Source organism: Molothrus aeneus, chromosome 3 (genome assembly GCF_037042795.1).
Source record: "Molothrus aeneus isolate 106 chromosome 3, BPBGC_Maene_1.0, whole genome shotgun sequence".
NCBI lineage: Eukaryota > Metazoa > Chordata > Aves > Passeriformes > Icteridae > Molothrus > Molothrus aeneus.
Genome location: NC_089648.1, coordinates 24,681,607 through 24,691,993, shown reverse-complemented (window position 1 = coordinate 24,691,993; position 10,387 = coordinate 24,681,607).

Below are 10,387 nucleotides of genomic sequence, written 5' to 3'. Positions count from 1 at the left end.
GAGCACAGTTATGTTTACTCTTGCTCTCACACTTCTCTTGCTTTTGACAGCAAGGGGAAATTCAGGTTTTACCAGTATCAGATCTAGTAAATATGCAGCTTTCCAGACTGGTCATAGTCTCCCCTGCCTGAAGCAGTCTGAATATGGATCATTTAAACACAGACAGCAAGAGACTGAAGTGTTGGCAACACTGGCCCGAATGCAACAACACAAACTAAGAAGAAGAGTCAAAGGCTGGTTGTGCATCTTTTTCACGGTTTAACTCAGCTGCCCCAGCCCACGCCCAAGCCTAAGCACTACCAATGCTGTGGTACATACCGATCCTGCGACTCACAGCCGGGTATGTGGGGTGGATGGCTACACCCAGAGCCAGCCCCGGGGCAGGACAGGATAGCTCTGCACAGGCACAAGCAAAACTCAGGAGAAACACCCACACTGCCCACTATTAAAATCAACCTCTCCATTAAAAGAAAAAAAAAATTAAAAATTAAAAAAAAAAGTAAGAAGTAAAAAAGGGGGGAAAATAATGTGTATAAGAATCTTTCCCTTCTCCCTCTCTCCTCCCTTTTCTGCTACTCTAGGCAGGAAAAAGCACTGCCCAAAGTCTGCACAAACATGCACATCTGTACACATCTGTGTGCCCTCAGCAAGTGCCTAAAGTCAACATCAAGATATCCCTTTCCACCAGCACCCCCTGCCCAGCATACCAAAGGACACACCAAGCAATACAGATTTGCCAAGGAGCTGCCTTATCACCTGTAAAACTCCTACCTCTGACCATAGGGTCAGGGTCCTAAGGAAACTCTTGGACAGTGCAGTGGAAACAAGGTTGGGTTGTGACTCAAAAGAAGTGTTTATTATGTTTGCCTCAAGCCATGAAAGAAGTTTATCAACTACGGACTGTAAGAAGTCCAGCATGCAATATTCAAATTACTCAAAAAAGTGTTATCTCTTCAGTAGCTGAGCTAAGAACAGGTATTGGATGCCGACAGATTTAATCCTTCCTCTTCCTAGCAGCAGTACCTGGCAGTGTCAGGCAGCTGTGGGAGCATCTGAGATAACAGCTGTAGTGCCAGTGCCTGTAATCCAGTAGTGCCAGGAGATCCAGAAGTAGGAAATGATTTGACACTGTTTCACTCCCATTTAATGACTCTACAGTCTTAACATCATCATATCAGTAAGCTGTAAAAGTTTCCAGAGAGGCACTGTGCACTCAGGGCGTGCATTTGTATTCAACACAATGCCAGCGACTCCTCACTCCATTTCAATTGTTTAATTTCAGTGTCTTAACTTGTAATGAAAGTACAAAATGTGCAAATACAGAAATTTTTTTAGATTGCATGAAATACACCTCAAGACCTGGAACTCCCCAGCTTGCTTTTTCCCCCAAACTCAGAGGAGTTTAAAAGCATAAGTATCTTCCTGCATACACAAAAGCTCCCTCAGTCACCCAAGCACAGCAAAGCAAGTCAGAGGCAAGAGCAAATGATTGCCAAAACACAGTCATCTGCCACAGATGCATGGGTCTCATAAGCCGAGGAGACTCAGGACAGTCAGGTATAGAGTATTACACCCACCAGTACTGCTGGAATCAAAAAGAGGAAACTAGCTCCAAGTATTTCAGCTCCATCAGTAAGCCAGTAAACTCTCTGATGATTATTGCCTGCATGGACAAGTTTATTTGATCTAAGGACACAGCTAGCTTACCCTTGACACACATACTTTTACAACTGCTAAAGGCCAACTGAGCATCTCACTGGTCAGAAGCTGCCACTGCTCTCTGTGGGCGTGGTTGGGAATCCATTCCCTTCCCCTTATTCGAGCATCTTGCAGGAGCAGCCTGCTTTGTGAATCCTGCTGTGCCAAAGCCGGGCCTTCAAAAGAGCCCCTCATGTCCTAATGTAATCCCCAAGTAACATTAAAGGCTTATTTATACCTTAAGTAGGGCAGATCGGGTCTTAATTGCCAAGCGTCTGGCTGAAAAGAGGAGGATTATAGTGCTCTGATAGATAAATGCAGCAGGCGGGAGGCGGAGGCCATGGATAGATGAATCCAGACGAATCCATGTGCGCCATCTCCGCTGGCTGCAGGGCACACAAAGCTCCAGCGACACGATCACCGTGAGGGTGAAACAGAGCATGAGCCACGCTGGAATGACCAAGTGGCAGTGCTGGTGAGCACACAATCTGTAGAGCCGGGCTGAGCGGGCTCACAGCCGCACCACAGGCGCATCCCACACCAGCTCTGCCCTGCTCCACGAGAAGAGCTGAAGCGCAAGCAGGTACCAGCGGAACACAGGTACACTTAGGGTAGACACCCGGGCCTTAAATCCTAAAAATTCCTCCTGAAAGCTTGGAGAAAATATACAGCCAAGGAGCTTAAAATAGGTCTGGATGATCAGCTACCAAAGACCCAGGAGAACGAACACAAGAATCTGGGATAGTCTCCTGTATGATTTTCCTCACAGACTAAAAATAAAACCACACAGGTATTTTGTTGTTATTACAGACCTACTTTTTTTCCTCTCCTCATCCTGAGGAGTTGCTTGCCTTAAAATTATTTGATAAAGGAATAACGTAAACTTCATCTTAGAAAGGCAGATCACCAACAATTCCCACTGAGCTTTAACTTTTTCCTTTTAGAACATATTTTATGTATGCAGGCATTATGCATCTGGCTTGCTCTCAAGCAATTCTGAAATGGTTCCCTCCTGAGCTATTTTACAGTTTAGCGGGAGTAACTAGCCAGTGTAACTGTGTTAGCAGAATCCACTGAAAGGCATTAAGTAGTAAAGAAAACACTTCATATTCTGTGCCAGTTACTCTGTTTACTCGGGGTTAGGTAGGGAAACAAAACCAATCTGTATGTGGGCAGTAATAGCTGCTATCTCCATACAGATTGCCATGGTTATTTCTGTAAGATGGAGGGGTTAATTTTCACAAGTATTTCTTATATATAATTATTTAGATGCACTGACTGACTTAGTCATCTACTGTTTGATGCTCTACAAATGCCAAGTAGCTTGCCAGTTCCTCAATACCACACATATTACACCGAAAACCATGCAGAGGGGTGATTATGCACCCTAACGTGCTAAGTGTAGGAAGACATTTATTGTTAAAAAGTTCTCTTGCTTTATGCTTTTTCATTAAAAGGTTTGTTGCCGCTGGAACTCTTCTGACATAATGCACTTTAAATATAACCTCATTATCTACAGAACCAGGGCCAGATTTACAGGTATGTAAAAAAGGCAGACACCTCAGCAGCAGCTTTACCTCCCTCAGCAGCTCCCACAAGACTGATGGATAATCTGACCTTTAAAGCTACCTTTCACTCAGCACTAAGAAAATCCTCCCTTGACCTGGAGGGCAGCTGTTAAGAGAGAGAAGGACTAGGGAAACAAGTTTCTGACACAGTATCTTTTATCAGGAGCATGTCTGAAGTTTCTGCCATGAGCCTGAAGTCCTGGAGGTGGAAAAACGTAATTGCACAGGACACCTGTGACAGGCTTTGGTGGGGGTTTTGTTACTTTTTTTAATGCTCTTAGTCCACTATGGACAATGTGATTAAAGGTTCATGTCATTATAAATGCTGTAATTAGCTACTGCTTGGCTCAGGGGATATTTCAGGGGTAGGTTTCAGGGGAAGGAGGCACCCAGCCCCTGCCCCCCAAGGCTGATCTGCAAGGCTGGCCTCTCCCACTATTTTTAATGAAAACAATTAACCACTAATTCCTGCTGTTATCATAGCTGCAAGAACAAGAGCACGCAGCACTGACTCCTGGATGCTTCCCCCCAGAGGGTCAAACACTACACACAACCCACAGAAAAACAAACTCGAGGTTTGCTGCTTCTCCAGGAGGATGCTCACTCACATAAACTGTGCTCATTTCAATTTATACTCTTATCTTTGTGGCATTCATCTGCCCCATTTCTGTCCTAAAGGATGACAACTTCCAAAGGATTTTCTTTTCCAACCTACTCCTCAAACCTTTTCTAGCAAGAGACCCAGACCTTGCTCTTCCCCTTGTACGAGCTGGAGAGGTTCAGCATGGTACTAAATCATGGCAGACTGTTGAAGTTGGGATGGCTGTAACTCAAGAGTGACCTTGTGTTACTGGAACAGCCCTGAAGTGGGAGATCTGCAATACAGACAGCACAGCCAGGCAGCCCAACAGGAAGCCAAGGAGAAGCTCAAAAAATAAAATGGCATTGCACTACATCATCACCACACCCATCCTTTGGGCTACCAAAAAGACAGCACCCCACATGCTGCATCTGCCTTTGCCAGGGCTTATCTCTGAGAACAGTTTAAATCCACTGAACAGGAATCTGAGGAGTAGGTTTTGGTCTGCTGAGCACAAAGCACTTCTTCTTATGGAAGAATGAAGGATTTACTGGAAGGGGTTGTCAGGAACCAGCTGTCACTACATGAGCACACCTACTGCCACATTATACAAGATGCACAGCTTTTCACAGTGCCTCAGCTTCCCCACCTGCAGGAATCACACACACAGTATCACAGATATATTTGGTACTCCATACAAATTTACTCCTTTTCCCTTGTCTCTCTCAGTGCATCATGATAGGCCCTCCTGCAAACAATTTGCTTTTTCACAGGTATCAAATCAGTGGCAGGTATTCCATGATGAAATGTTCTCAGGTTGTGCTTCTGTGAAATAATTTCCTCCTGGAAGAGCTCAGTTCATATCAAAAATCTCCAGTCAGTACAGAAAGCTTCACTCTCCAGTACTGAATTGCACCCCAAGGTTCTTACAATGGCTGCTTCTGACCAACAGTTCATGGACTCCACACCAGACTATTCACAGTCCAGCAGCAGTAATGGGTGTCAAAAAGAGTGAGCACTGGAAGTGAAACCAAAGGACTGAAAGCACACATTCTGTAAGAAAACCCCAAATCAACAAAAATCCTATTCTTCCATCCAGGACCTAGCATGCTGTGCAGCAACAGCTGGCACATGCAAGGGTCTGTACTCAGGGAAGGGGCTCTCTGACCAGCACAGACTAGACCTCTGTATCAAGAAAACATTCCACAACTACAAGAAGTATTTTCCAGATATACCATTTAGTGTGGACACAAGTAGCAGAACTTCACCTTAATTTCATATTCACCTGAATGTGCTACAACTGAATGAAGAAAATCTTTACTTCTCTAAGTTACAAGAACTGCTAAAACTCTAAGTACTACCCTCATAAACACTGCCTAAAACAAGTTTTGTTTTGGAACCATCTGGCATTCAGGATCCAGCCATGTGGGTGAAAGCACTGCTTGGTGCAAGGTGAGGAAAGCATCACCTGCAGCGAATACCAGCCTTTCCATTTTGAACTTCATGAGTCCATGGAACTGTGTGGGCTCTTCACTGCCAGATCTCACACTGCTTATCTGCACAAAACAGCTCTGGCACCTCACTTGTTCATGCTGGTGAACCAGAGGCAAACAATCCCACATCCTGCAAGCACTCACATAGTGCATTTAAATGCCCACTCCATTCTCTCCACTCTAACAGAGAAGCAATTCAGCATCACACACACCCAATCCCCCCTCCAAGAATAATCAAAGTACATTTCTGCTCTTCATTCCACATATATCATGGCAGTCTCTCACAGCTCTCATGCTGCTAGCTCTGCTATGCTCTTTGGGAGTCTGTTCTACCAAGTACAGGGGAGCAGTGCAAACTGGTTTTATCCTGAGTGGATGCCCTGCTTGCATTTCAAAGACACATCTTTCAAATATTTGAATACTGCAGGCTTAACTGGAAGACAGCTGTACATCTTCAAGTCAGTGATAACACAACACCCATTTGGTACATATTTTTCTCCTTTCCCTTCATTTAATACAAAATCTTTTTATTTAATGCAGTTCAAAGCATAGGGGCTACTAAGATCATATGAGAAGTCACATCTATAGTCACAAAGCTATAACTTTGTTGGGTTTTGCTGGATTTTGGGTTGGTTTTTTTTTTTTAGTTCACAGAAATAGCACTTGAAATATGGTAACAGCATGTAAAGAAGTTGCTGCAATCAATTACTCCCATGCTTGGACCTCTGGGTTTTTTTAATTATTGAATGTGAAGTTTAATGCAGTAACTGTAATCTCTGAAGCAGCAGCATGGAGCTTCCAACATATTTTTAAAGGTAAGGACAAATAGGAATGAAGAGATGAATGTAAAATAGATTTCGCCATTTCAAAACTTCACAGCCAGTGTAACGTAAAAAGTACTAAGAGACTGAGTAGTTCTTGTAAAGCACCACACTTCCAAACACCTTGACACTGTTTGTGTTGGCAGTGTACTTCCAAAAACTATCTCCTTCCAAAGTAAATGCAGATTTATTGGAGCTGGAAAAAAAATTTGGTTTCATTTCATACATTTTCTGCTCCCAGTGTTGAAATATTATTATTTAAAATACACTAGGAAAACATATCTGCTTTACATACCCAGGCCAAAATCCTTCCTATACCATTAAAATTAGATGCATTAACGAAGATGACCATTGGACAGAGGATTAAAAAAAAAAACCTCATATCATGCAGTGTCCCCTAATAACAACAAGTTAAATAATGTAAATTATTTGACTATTAGGCAGGCATCCACCATTTTGCATCTGAATAACCCGCCAAACAAAATAAAAACAATATTCACAAAATGAATTTGATGGGAATGGTGTTAAGAAGCTTCCTTACAAAATTAATGGGAAATATCTCTTCATTAATGCAATTTAAATATGCATTTTACTTCAAAGTTAAAATGCATTTACTTCAAACCTTCCAACTAATTTCTAAATGTAAGATATTTACTAATCTACATGTTCACTCCCCACAGAAGAAGCTAAAATACTTCAGTATAGAATGGTGCATTTTCACCACAGTTTCTCTTTTTGCACATTTTTTAAAAAGACAATTCAGGGATTTTTTGAGAAAATGTAAGTCTTGCAAGGAATGTAACATACACAAATATTTTTAGGTTCTCTTTGTAAGTCCTGGACACTAACTTCCAAGAGTAGGGTTTTATCTCACAAGAGAATTTTCCTGCTATGAATTTCTGCCCAATTTCTTTCACCTAAGCTTTGCAGCTCTTTCAAAATGATAAAGGCAGAACACATTTGGTCATTTTCTGACAGAACCTCGCACATAAGCTCTCTGAACAATGTTTGTTCCAAAATATCCTGTATCTACCAAACATATTCCAAAAGCCACCTGAAAAAGGTCAGAAAAATCACTAATTCTGTATTTAAAGCTCAGAGAAACTTCCAACACCACCATCACACTTCCAACATCATCATTCAGGGGTCTCGTGAATCTCATTCCAGCTTTTTAAAGGTCAAAGGCAGGGTCCTTACAACACTAAACACTACTGCACCATAGACTCAACTTCCCCACAACTCACCTTAGATTCTAGAAGTCTGAGAAACCAGAAAACCAGGGTCAGAGTTATTTCTGAAGCAGACTTGACACAACAGGAAGAAAAATTATATCCAACGAGACTGAATTATATGCCACAAGTCTTTAGTATGTGTATTCATTCCTACTACAGTGTTTTCCATCCTTTACTGGGAAGGATAACTGCTTTCAGAGAAAGATTACCCAACTGATGGAAAATGTCCACTCTTCTCCTATCAGCCCATCCCCAGACCTGAAGCCTTATCAGTCTTTGTTAGGTTTAAAAGCAGGTGCTGATGCAATCATTAGTTGACGATTCAGCCATTAATCACAGCAACCACTGATCAGCACAGCAAGGATTTTTCTCTGAAAATTCCCAGTCAAGCTGCACATATACAAATAAGGAAATAAGGAAAGCCAAGAATCAGAAGGAAGAGCTCAGTAATCTCAGTCAGTATTTAAATCCAGGCATCACAGCAAAGGAGAACTTTAAGATTTTTGAAGACAGAAATGTAAAGTCTTTGGGAGAACATGACCTTTGAGACATACAAAGAGCCAAGCACAGCAGCACTGGTGAAGGGACAGAGTGAATGATGGAAATGAGAGATGAGCACCAGCAGTGAGCTGAACACAAACAGGAGGCACAGGCATGCTAAAATGCAGAAGTTGCTCGTGTTTCGATCAACAGAGAAGCAGCCAGGTACCAACATGAAACAGCACAAAACAAGCAGAGCTAAGTCAGGTCTGTACAGCAACAGCCCAAACAGAGACAGGACAAGTTCAGATTGGCACACAGAGAAAACAGGTCACAAAGATATGAGAGGTGGAGCTTCAGCTGCATAAATTGCATACTTACCTGGATTAGACTGCATAAATTCAGTGACTTTGGGTCCTTTCTTGTGGTTTTGTCAAATTGCCTTCATCTCTGGGAGTATCCCATGGAGTTGCTTACCTACACCAGTGCAGCTCCCTCGAACTTCATTTCCAGTTTAGAGCTAAAAAAGAACTATAAAGAGCCAAAAGCAACAAGCCTTCAGACAATCCTCAAGCCAACAACTGCAAATTAGCTGATAATTGAGAACTGCTTAGCATTGTGGCCTTTATTTTTCCATTATAGGCCTAGATCTAATGATAGGCAGCATTGCTTTTAGCTTCATCTTCCAGAGACAAAAGTTGCCTACTATAATTTAGTTCAATGCTGTAACTAATTTGGGGTTCCTATTGTTTTTGATTTCCACTCAAAGTGCCAAAGAAAAATGACTGGTTTTCTGGGGCTAATTTTACTATTTAAGATTTAAGCTAGTAATTATGGCTGATACAAAAGTTCAGAGGTGAAGTGGCTGACTGAACTCCACTTTACACATGATACCAAGAAACTTCTTAACCTCTAATAGCCAGCCTCTGATGTGCTAAAAGAATCAACAACTTAACAGTTTGTTTGGTTTCGTGGGTTTGGATTTTTTGTTGCTTTTGTGTTTTGGCTTGTTTTGCTTTAAACCACACAAATAGCAAAATCAGCATCAGATTCACATTTAGGGCCATGAAAAATATGGATATTTTGGCCAGGTCTTGCAAAGGTTTGCATGCAGGCTCGAATAACCACATGAAGATCCAGCCTATTAAGAGGAGACTGTCATAACATGAGACTTCTGAGGTCAGAGTGACATCATTTATATTTGCATCTACTTCATTACCCCCTATTCCATTTAAGATGTTAATAAGGAGCAGTTAAAACAGATCTTTATGCTGCTCAGAGAGCAGATTTGAGAACCAACATGGACTACTTTGCCTCTGTTACAGGAAGTCATAAAAATAAAATCAAGCCGAATTTGATACAACAGAAAGACCCCAGGTGGAAGAGGTACTTCCTACTCTCAGTATTCTACATAACTATCTTTGTATTAGTTACCAGGTGGCAACAAAATTAAGACAATGTAATTTTAAATTGTGGACAAGCTATGGCAAATACAGGAAAAAATTTCATCATTCATTCAGATTTCTCACATTAAGAATACAAAGTCAAAAAGCAAAGTTTTTCCCAGGCTGCTGAAATCTACACAGTATTTAGATTAAACTAAAAATACGACTAGAATTCATAACCAAGTGGATGCATGAATGGCAAGTAGTGATAATTTAGGGGGGAAAAAGCTGTCTTGATTTACATTTTGTTGTAGCTGTGCAAGCCATTATCCTTCTCTTTGAAAAACCTGTGTGTATGCTGCACTTCAATACAAGGAAGCATCAACCCTTGTACTTGAGGGAGATTATCCCCTTAATGTAAAAAATCTACACAAAGTAGTGTTCATGGGACTGGAGCCCATGGAATACCACAAGTCTCACCAGTGGAACAAGGCATTAAAATTGTAGCTCATGAAGAAAGCATGCAAGAGTTATGCTGTACAAGCAAATCCAACAAGAAAGTTTAAAGTTACAGATGTGTAGACTCAAAAATCTTCAGGTTGTTTGTAGAGATGTCCATTCTACAGTAACACTAACTATTCAGGCAGGTTATTACCCTGCAGTATCAATACCATGGAGGATTCCATTCGCCTTTTCAGCTGAAAAACTATATTAGTAAGTTGGAAAAAAAAAATCTGTAAAAGTTCTAACATGAAAGCATTAACATCAGAGAAATTTCCATTCAAAACTGTGCAACAGTGAAATGTTGTAGGTGTAAGCTCAGATCTTTAAGAAACTTCAAGAAATGAGTTGACCAAAAAGTCTAGTTGAATCTGAATTTTTAGTCTTTAAATGAATACTCTCCCATAGCTGGACTAAGACTCCAGCTAAACTTGGGATGGGGACTTGCCCTAGGAGCACTAAATGTTGTTTGCCCTTTCCTTAATCCCACAGAGAAGCCCACTTTGAGACTTGTGCTCTTCTGGGATGAAGGGGCACATCTGCTACAGAATAACCAGAAATCCATCAACCAAGAGACCTCATAAATCTTACTGGGTTATCTTTTCATATGGAACACTTGCATCCTCTTA